The sequence below is a fragment of the Manis pentadactyla genome, chromosome 4 (genome assembly GCF_030020395.1).
Source record: "Manis pentadactyla isolate mManPen7 chromosome 4, mManPen7.hap1, whole genome shotgun sequence".
Taxonomy (NCBI): domain Eukaryota; kingdom Metazoa; phylum Chordata; class Mammalia; order Pholidota; family Manidae; genus Manis; species Manis pentadactyla.
Genome location: NC_080022.1, coordinates 96,290,241 through 96,300,528, shown reverse-complemented (window position 1 = coordinate 96,300,528; position 10,288 = coordinate 96,290,241).

The following is a 10,288-nucleotide window of genomic DNA, read 5'->3' as shown; positions in this document are numbered from 1 at the left end:
TGCCAGAAGCGCCAGCCATCATTGGTCCATGTGCGGAAATATCCAAGGCCACGTAGTCTCCAGGTTGCTATGAGACTCAATCACACAGTGTACTTCTGACAGGGCTCTGCTGATGACCTCTTCAAAGGTCAAAGGCAGGCCCCACTGACAGGCGAGAGCCTACATTGCCTTCTGCCAGAGGCAGGCTGTGTTGCTAGCCAATGCACCTGGGCCAATATGAAAGGCAAATGGTCTACAAAGCACTACCGAGACCCCAGCCCCAGCATCTTCAGTCACATGGACATCCAGCTCACAGAGCTCTGATGGGTCTGTCTCACTCAAGACCTTCATGGCCTTGACTGTCCATTTTGTAACAGCGGAGGTAAATGCACACATTTCATGCCAGCCCCACCTGACACCCTTTTGTACCAAATAGCATAAGAGCTTCAGAATTTGTGCCAAGGGCGGAATAAACACTTTCCAGTAGCTACAAGACCCAAAACCTCTTGCAAAAATGCTACATTTATCTATAAGGTAATCAGACATGAGTGTAACATCACACACAGTATTAGACGCCCTGTTCCCAAGGGGATTTGGGCTTGTTCCACCCAGCCCCACCCTGCAAACAGTAGGGGGCGGAGTACCTGGAAAACCCTCCAGGTTGCAGTAAATCATAAGCATTCAGCTCCTGTGTCCACCAGGGCCAGGACACACTGCACATTAACTGGGGACTAATAAATATCCTTCTACATGTGGCCTCTGGTCCCCACCACATCCCCAAGGTAAGGGGCCTTGACCCTCCCCTCGATCAAACCACAACACCCTATCATCCTCCTGTGGGGTGAGGTCCCAGGCCTGAGTACTATTCCCCAGAAAGTCCTGCAGGGACACAGACCAGACATGGGGCCTTGCCTCTGGTTTCCGTGTCCTGGACCTCAGCGGCTAGAACTGCTGCTCTGGCTTTAATTGGTGCCACAGTTCTAATAAGATCCTATTGGGCTGCCCATCAAGTTTTTCTTTCACTACCCCTGCCTTTATCAAATCAACCCACACCCGGGTCCTCAACACCTTCACGGGGTCTTTTGCACCTCTCCTTTCAGTTGTATCCCGTACTTCCTTCCAGGCTCTTATTGTTTCAACCTCCCCCAGATCTGCTAAAGTACGAGTAGCCTCACTTAAGGGTTTCTCTATGTGAGGGGCAAGAATAGTCACTAGGCACCCAAAGAGAAATGGGGGAGCTGTATGGAGCACCAGATTTCTCATTCCTATGGTGAACAACTCCTTATCAGGGCCTGGGGCTCCATATTATAGATGATACTTTTCATGCCAAATTCCTGCAACACCTGTTGGAGCTCTGCATACTTTTCCAGCTAGTGGGTAAGTATGGTAGATCACCCTGATTAGTCCAAACTGATGGCTGCTGTTAGCCAATCCAGAGGCACCCATTCCCTGAGGTGTGATGGGCACTTTGCAACCACTGCCAGAGGGAAGGGTGAGTCGTCAGGCAAGCCAGCCTATCTGTCCATTTCAGAACCCGACATAACAATGTTTATCACCCCATATCCCAGAGACACAAAAGCCACATAGGCAGAGGTTCTGATGGCTTCTGCTGATACCGAACTCTCATGTCCACCAGCTCATCCAGGGTATAAGGGCGGAGCAAGCATGGAGCGCTCCAAAACCTGGGGAGGGGCAGCTCCTCCCTCTCAGGAGCCTGTGGTTGTGTTTTCACTTTCTTAATTACAAACAGGTGGGCCTTTAATGCAGGAGTGGATGGTGCCTCAGGCGGTGGCCTAGGCAACAGATCGGCCCTCAGCCCCACCCCCTCATCCTCTCCTGACACCTCCTCTATCTCCTGAGCTGAAAGCACCGCTCTTTCCTCCCCCTCCCCCACAACCTTCTGCAATGCGGACTTTCCTGCTGCACCCCTCTTGCTGCTGCTAAGGAATTTTCCAGGAGCGCAACCCATCCTCTCAATAACTGTCTCTCCTCCTTAAGGTCATCCCATAGGTCATCGCCCAGCTCCTCCAAGTGAGGCTGAAGTGCCTTTCTATTCTGCTGAAGTCTTTCTCTTTCCTCAATCACCCTCTCTCTTTTCTCAATAACCCTCTCTCTCTCCTCGATAATCCTCTCCTCATAACATTTTCCACCATCTCGACAAAAAGAGATCCTACAATGGCAGGTGCTACACAGCCACTCAGGGCTTCTATGCAGACTTCTATTTGATGGAGGGCTAATTCTACAGCTTCTGATGACTCCACTTTTCCCCAGATCTGGGGAAGGCTCCACCCCTCTAGGAGGTGCTTTACCCTAAACTATATCTCCACAAGGGGTTCCCCAATTGGAAGCCCCACCTATAAGGGGTTCCCAAGTGAAGCTGCACCCTCTACCGCTACAGCTATTGGGGCCTCCCCACCATCCCTAGAGGCAGTCCACTCAAGGGTCACACACATTTAGACAGATTTTGGGTTCAGAGGTCCTACTGACTACCACCAGATGTAACTCTGGGGGCAAAATCCCGGGGCAAAATACCTTTGAAACTGAAATCAGTCAAAGGGAGAAATGAAGTTTAAGAAACCAGTTTATTTCTTACAAGCAGTCATCCTGGCTCTCTTGACCAGGCTGCAGCAGAAGAGAGAGCTCCACCCAACCTCTCCAGTCCAGATAAGCCCTTGCATGCCCTTGTAATTACCTATGGATATGTAGATGGATAATTCTCTCCACCCCTTGGAAACACCTACTGACATGCAGATGCACTAAAGCCAGGTGATTCTGGAAATATTCTATTTTTATCCACACAGAGTATACCCTCTAATAATGGACAATGTGGGGTACATTTTCCTCCTTTGTATGTTTTTCTTTAGGCCTTCACTACAGCACACTCCCAAACATCCCTTTTCCCCAAGCCCACATACCCTTCACTTACAGTTCAAATATTATATTCCTAATTATTACTGAAAAACAAGTCCAGAATTTTTTCACTACCACTTGCTTCTTTTGCCATTCTGGCCACAACAATTCACATACCTCTCCCAAAGCCTCATATCATCAGATCTTTGGCCCAAAGTCCATGATCTTGTCATCTGCACCAGATCCACACATGAATGAGGATCCTTAGATACAGCTCCTCTCAATGTGGAGACCTATAGAAAAAAACAAGTAATTTGTCTCCCTTCCCCCAGACAGCCAATATATGAGAAAGGGATAGAATAATTGTACAGACTTCCCATTCAAAAACAGAGGGAAGGTGGAGGCATGTAACAGACACTGGCCCATAGCAATAAAATTATAGTCAGGAATTATGCAAATGATTTCCCCTGCAATGTTCCAAAGCACCATTGTCATTGGTGGCCACTCATTACATGTGTTACATAGCCTCTATTTACAGCACATCCTTAATCATATGCCTGCAGAGGTTAGAGAATGCTCCTAGGCACCAAGAATTTTTGAGTTAACTATTTAAGTTAACTTCATGGTACACTTAAGCTTTAGTCATTTTGTTTATAAATTAGTAAAACCAGGCTCCAGTTAAGAGAAATCACTTCCTCATTGAGATAATTTTAAAATTTCACTTTTCAAAAGCAACAATTTCATATTCTGCTACCCGCCCTTACATTATAGAAAAGTAACCAAGTAGGACTTCAACTTCTAAAAGCTCCACTACCATACTAGTTTTCCTTAGGTCAATACTTCAATATAGTCAAAAAGTCAATTTATTCTATTTCTACCATGTTTATCCTATTCCCCTGTAACACTTTAAATAGGTAGCAGTTTACTTTGATTTTATTTATTTTAGTACCTAATTAAGTATTCAGTTTTACCAAACAAATTAAAACATGGAAAAAGCAATTCTGAAGCTGTTCTGGTCCCTCTATTTCCAGTCCCTGGAGTTCCAAGACCTAGAACAGTTGTTCTCAACTGGGGGTGACTTTGTCCTCCAGGGCACCTTCAGCAATGTCTGGAGACATTTTTAGTTGCCAGAACTGGGGATTCTACAGGCATCTAGTGTGTATTAGACAGATATGCAGCTAATAATCATCCCACAGAGCACAGGAAAACACTCCACAACAAAGAATTATCTAGCCTCAAATGTCAATAGTGCCACTTTTGAGAAACCCAAATCTAGATGGAATTACATCTATTTTTTTTTATTTTGTTATCATTAATATACAATTACATGAGCAACAGTGTGGTTACTAGACTCCCCCATAATCAAGTCCTCACCACATACCCCATTACAGTCACTGTTCATCAGCTTAGTAAGATACCATAGAATCACTACTTGTCTCCTCTGTGCTATACGGCCTTCCCCATGAGCCCCCAGACCCACTGCTACATTATGTGTGATAACTGTAATGCCAGTTATTCCCCTTCCCACCCACCCCCACCAATCCAGTCCCTTTCCGTTTGGCAACTGTTAGTCCATTCATGGGTTCTGTGAGTCTGCTGTTGTTTTGTTCCTTCAGTTTGTGCTTTGTTCTTATGCTCCACAGATTAGTGAAATCATTTGGTACTTGTCTTTCTCCACTTGGCTTATTTCACTGAGCATAATACCCTCTAACTTGGTCCATGGTGTTGCAAATGGTAGGATTTGTTTTCTTCTTATGGCTGAATAATATTCCATTGTGTATATGTACCACATCTTCTTTATTCATTCATCTACTGATGGACATTTAGGTTGCTTCCATTTCTTGGCTATTGTAAATAGTGCTACAATAAACATAGGGGTGCATATGCTTTTTGAGATTAGGAAACTGCATTATTAGGGTAAATTCCTAGAAGTGGAATTCCTGGGTCAAATGGTATTTCTATTTTTAGTTTTTTGAGGAACCTCCATATTGCTTTCCACAACGGTTGAACTAATTTACATTCCCACAAGCAGTGTAGGAGGGTTCAACTTTCTCCACATCCTCACCAGCATTTGTTGTTCCTATTCTTTTCTATGTTGGCCATCCTAACTGGCGTGAGGTGATATCTCATTGTGGTTTTTTAATTTGCATTTCCCTGATAATTAGTGATGTGGAGCATATTTTCATGTACCTGTTGGCCATCTGAATTTCCTCTTTGGAGAAGTGTCTGTTCATATCCTCCACCCATTTTTTAATAGGGTTATTTGCTTTTTGGGTGTTGAGGCATATGAGTTCTTTATATATTTTGGATGTTAACCCCTTGTCAGATATGTCATTTACAAAATATTCTTCCGTACTGTAGGATGTCTTTTTGTTCTGCTGATAGTGTTCTTTGCTGTACAGAAGCTTTTTAGCATGATGTAGTCCCATTTGTTCATTTTTTATTTTGTTTCCCTTGGCCAAGGAGATGCATTCAGGAAAAACTTGCTCATGTTTATGTTCAAGAGATTTTTGCCTATGTTTTCTTCTAAAAGTTTTATCATTTCATGACTTACATTCAGGTCTTTGATCCATTTTGAGTTTACTTTTGTGTATGGGGTTAGACAATAATCCAGTTTCATTCTCTTACATGTAGCTGTCCAGTTTTGCCAACACCAACTGTTGAAGAGGCTGTCATTTCCCCATTGTATATCCATGGCTCCTTTATCATATATTAATTGGCCATATATGCTTGGGTTTATATCTGGGCTCTCTAGTCTGTTCCATTGGTCTATGGGTCTATTCTTGTGCTAGTACCAAATTGTCTTGATTACCATGGCTTTGTAGTAGAGCTTGAAGTAGGGGAGCATAATCACCCCGCTTTATTCTTCCTTCTCAGGATTGCTTTGGCTATGCAGGATCTTTTGTGATTCCATATGAATTTAGAACTATTTGCTCTAGTTTGTTGAAAAATGCTATTGGTATTTTGATAGGGATTGCATTGAATCTGAAGATTGCTTTAGGCAGGATGGCTATTTTGACAATATTAATTCTTCCTATCCATGAGCATTGGATGTGTTTCCATTTATTGGTATCTTTTAAAATTTCTCTCATGAGCTTCTTGTAGTTTTCAGAGTATAGGTCTTTTACTTTCTTGGTTAGGTTTATTCCTACGTATTTTATTCTTTTTGATGCAATTGTGAATGGAATTGTTTTCCTGATTGCTTTTTCTGCTAGTTCATCATTAGTGTATAGGAATGCAACAGATTTCTGTGTATTAATTTTGTATACTGCAACTTTGCTGAATTCATATATTAGATCTAGTAGTTTTGGAGTGGACTCTTTAGGGGTTTTTTATGTACAATATTATGTCATCTGCAAATAGGGGCAGTTTGACTTCTTCCTTGCCAATCTGGATGCCTTTATTTCTTTGCATTGTCTGATTGTGATGGCTAGGACCTTCAGTACTATGTTGAATAGAAGTGGGGAGAGTGGGCATCCTTATCTTGTTCCTGATCTTAAAGGAAAAGCTTTCAGCTTCTTGCTGTTAAGTATGATGTTGGCTGTGGGTTTGTCATATATGGCCTTTATTATGTTGAGGTACTTGCCCTCTATACACATTTCTTGAGAGTTTTTATCATGAATGGATGTTGAATTTTTTCGAATGCTTTTTCAGCATCTATGAAGATGATCAGGTGGATATTGTCTGTCTTTTTGTTGATGTGGTGGATGATGTTGATGGATTTTCGAATGTACCATCCTTGCATCCCTGGGATTAATCCCACTGGGTCATGATGGTCTTTTTGATGTATTTTTGAATTTGGTTTGCTAATGTTTTGTTGAGTATTTTTGCATCTATATTCATCAGGGAATTCCTACATCTTTGGCATTCCTATACACTAACGATAATTTTTCCTTTCTCATTTCTGATTCCATTTATATGTGTAGACTCTTATTTTTCTTGATAAGTCTAGCTCGGGGTTCACCTATTTTCTTTTTTTGTGGTGTCTTTGCCTGGTTTTGGTATTAGAGTGATGCTGGCCTCGTAGAATGAGTTTGGGAATATTCCTCCTCTTATACTTTTTGGAAAAATTTAAGGAGGATGGGTATTACGTCTTCACCAAATATTTGATAAAATTCAGCAGTGAAGCCATCTGGTCCAGGAATTTTGTTCTTAGGTAGTTCTTTGATTACCAGTTCAATTTCCTTGATGGTAATTGGTCTGTTCATATTTTCTGTTTCTTCCTAGGTCAGCATTGAAAGGTTGTATTTTTCTAGAAAGTTGTCCATTTCTTCTAATGTTACCCAGTTTGTTAGCATATAATTTCTCATAATATTCTCTAATAAATCTTTGTATTTTGGTGGAGTCCATTGTGAATTTTTCCTTTCTCATTTCTGATTCTGTTTTTGTGTATAGACTCTTATTTTTCTTGATAAGTCTGGCTTGACATTTCTCTATTTTGTTTATTTTCTCAAAAAACCAGCTCCTGCTTTCATTTATTTTATTGTTTTATTCTTCTCAATTTTATTTCCGCTCTAATCTTTATTATGTCCCTCCTTGTACTGACTTTGGGCCTCATTTGTTCTTCTTTTTCTAGTTTCCTTATTTGTGAGTTTAGACTATTCGTATGGGATTGTTCTTTCCTGAGGTATGCCTGTATTGCAATATACTTCCCTCTTAGCACAGCCTTCACTGAATCCCACAGATTTTTTTGTTTCTGTTTTTGTTTTGGTATCATTAATCTACAATTACATGAGGAACATTATGTTTACTAGACTTCCGCCATCACCAAGTTCCCCCCCCCACATACCTCCTTATAGTCACTGTCCATCAGTGTAGTAAGTTGCTGTAAAATCACTACTTGTCTTCTCTGTGTTGGACAGCCCTCCCCGTACCCCTCCCCTACATTATGTTTGCTAATAGTAATGCCCCCTTTCTACTTCCCCCCTGTTATCTCTCCCTTCCCACCCATCCCCCCCAGTCCTTTTACCTTTGGTAACTGTTAGTCCATTCTTGGGTTCTGTAAGTCTGCTGCTGTTTTCTTCCTTCAGTTTTTTTCTTTGTTCTTATACTCCACATATGAGTGAAATCATTTGGTACTTGTCTTTCTCCACCTGGCTTATTTCACTGAGCATAATACCCTCTAGCACTATCTATGTTGTTGTAAATGGTAGGATTTGTTTTCTTCTTATGGCTGAATAATATTCCATTGTGTATATGTACCACTTCTTTATCCATTCATCTACTGATGGACACTTAGGTTGCTTCCATTTCTTTGCTATTGTAAATAGTGCTATGATAAACGTAGTGGTGCATATGTCTTTGTCAAACTGGGCTACTGCATTCTTAGGGTAAATTCCTAGGAGTGGAATTCCTGAGTCAAATGGTATTTCTATTTTGAGCATTTTGATGAACCTCCATACTGCTTTCCACAATGGTTGAACTAATTTACATTCCCACCAGCAGTGTAGGAGGGTTCCCCTTTCTCCACAGCCTCGCCAACATTTGTTGTTGTTTGTCTTTTGGATGGTGGCGATCCTTACTGGTGTGAGGTGATATCTCATTGTGGTTTTAATTTGCATTTCTCTGGTGACTAGCAATGTGGAGCATCTTTTAATGTGTCTCATCCCACAGATTTTGTGGTGTTGAATTATTGTTGTCATTTGTTTCCATATAATGCTTGAACTCTGTTTTTATTTGGTCATTGATCCATTGATTATTTAGGAGCATGTTAGTAAGCCTCCATGTGTTTGTGGGCTTTTTCATTTTCTTTGTGTAATTTATTTCTAGTTTCATACCTTTGTGATCTGAGAAGCTGGTTGGTACAATTTCAATCTTTTTGAATTTACTGAGTCTCTTTTTGTAGTCTAGTATATGATCTATTCTTGAAAGTGTTCCATGCGCACTTGAGAAGAATGTGTATCCTGTTGCTTTTGGATGGATTGTTCTGTAGATATCTGTTAGGTCCATCTGTTTTAATATGTTGTTAAATGACTCTGTCTCTACACCTATTTTCTGTCTGGCTGATTTGTCCTTTGGAGTGAGTGGTGTGTTGAAATCTCCTAAAATGACTGCATTGCATTCTATTTCCCCCTTTATTCTTTTAGTATTTGTTTCACATATTTAGGTGCTCCTGTGTTGGGTGCATAGATATTTGTAATAGCTATATCCTCTTGTTGTACCAACCCTTTTATCACTGTGTAATGTCCTTTGTCTCTTGTTACTTTGTTTGGCTTGAAGTCTATTTTGTCTGATACAAGTACTGCAACTCCTGCTTTTTTCTCCCTATTAGTTGCATGAAATATCTTTTTCCATCCCTTTATTTTCAGTCTGTGCATGTCTTTGGGTTTGAAGTGAGTATTGTTCACAGCATATAGATGGGTCTTATTTTTTTATCCATTCGGTGACTCTGTCTTTTGATTGGTGCATTCAGAGTATTTACATTTAGGGTGATTATTGATAGGTATGTAGTTATTGCCATTGCAGGCTTTAAATTTGTGGTTACCAAATTCAAGGGTAATTCCCTTACTATCTAACAGCCTAATTTAACTCACTTCGTATGCTATTACAAACACAACCTAAAGGTTCTTTTTTTTTTCTCCCCTTTTTCTTTGTACTCCACTCTTTATATGTTAGGTGTCATATTCTGTACTCTTTTCTAACCCTTAATTGACTTTGGGCATAGTTTATTTGATTTTGCATCTGCTTAATAATTAATTGTTCTACTTTGCTGTGGTTTTATTTTCCCTGGTTACAGCTATTTAGCCTTAGGAATACTTCCATCTATAACAAACCCTTCAAAATGCACTGGAGAGGTGGTTTGTGGGAGGTAAATTCTCTCAGCTTTTCCTTATCTGAAAAGTGTTTAATCCCTCCTTCAAATTTAAATGATAACCTTGCTGGGTAGAGTATTCTTGGTTCAAGACCCTTCTGCTTCATTGCATTAAATATTTCACACCACTGCCTTCTGACCTGTAAGGTTTCTGTTGAGAAATCTGATGATAGCCTTATAGGTTTTCCTTTGTATGTGATCTTTTTCCTCTCTCTAGCTGCTTTTAAAAGTCTGTCTTTATTATTGATCTTTGCCATTTTAATTACTATATGTCTTGGTGTTGTCTTCCTTGGGTCCCTTATGTTGGGAGATCTGTGCACCTCCATGGACTGAGAGACTATTTACTTCCCCAGATTAGGGAAGTTTTCAGCAATTACCTCCTCAATGACACTTTCTTTCCCTTTTTCTCTCTTCTTCTTCCTCTGGTACCCCTATAATGCAAGTATTGTTCCATTTGGATTGGTCACAGTTCTCTCAATATTCTTTCATTCTTAAAGACCCTTTTTTCTCTCTGTGCCTCAGCTTCTTTGTATTCCTCTTCTCTGATTTCTATTCCATTACCGTCTCTTCTCCTACATCTAATCTGCTTTTAAATCCCTCCATTGTATGTTTCATTTCAGATATGGAATTTCTTCATTATTGAATCTC